Source organism: Capsella rubella, unplaced genomic scaffold (assembly GCF_000375325.1).
Source record: "Capsella rubella cultivar Monte Gargano unplaced genomic scaffold, Caprub1_0 scaffold_7, whole genome shotgun sequence".
NCBI classification, from domain to species: domain Eukaryota; kingdom Viridiplantae; phylum Streptophyta; class Magnoliopsida; order Brassicales; family Brassicaceae; genus Capsella; species Capsella rubella.
This window is the reverse complement of record NW_006238917.1, coordinates 12,614,348-12,614,679: the sequence shown is the minus strand read 5'-3', so window position 1 is coordinate 12,614,679 and position 332 is coordinate 12,614,348. Positions and strand designations below refer to the sequence as shown.

At 47.6% G+C, this 332-nt stretch overlaps 1 non-coding gene and 1 pseudogene across 1 annotated transcript; one reads left to right on the top strand and one right to left on the bottom strand.

Annotated features, from left to right (window-relative positions):
• Positions 1–332, top strand: part of LOC111829419 — a 5,604-nt pseudogene that overhangs the window by 441 nt on the left and 4,831 nt on the right.
• Positions 162–265, bottom strand: LOC111829795. The gene has a single exon (XR_002833151.1). It is a non-coding gene; the product is annotated as a small nucleolar RNA R71 (small nucleolar RNA).

Below are 332 nucleotides of genomic sequence, written 5' to 3'. Positions count from 1 at the left end.
GGGTCAGTGAGGACGGTTTCAAGCTACGTCTATTTCCATTCTCTTTGGGTGACAAAGCTCATCAATGGGAGAAAACTCTTCCTCCAGGATCTATCACTTTTTGGGATCAATGCAAGCACTCGTTTCTTGCCAAGTTTTTCTCCAACTCTAGAACTGCACGTCTGCGCAATGAGATCTCTGGGTTCACTCATAAGAATGGAGAAACGCTTTGTGAAGCCTGGGAACGCTTCAAAAGTTATCAGTCTCAGTGCCCCCACCATGGCTTCACCAAGGAGTCTCTCCTCAGTACTCTTTACCGGGGTGTTCTCCCAAACATCCGGATGTTGCTTGAC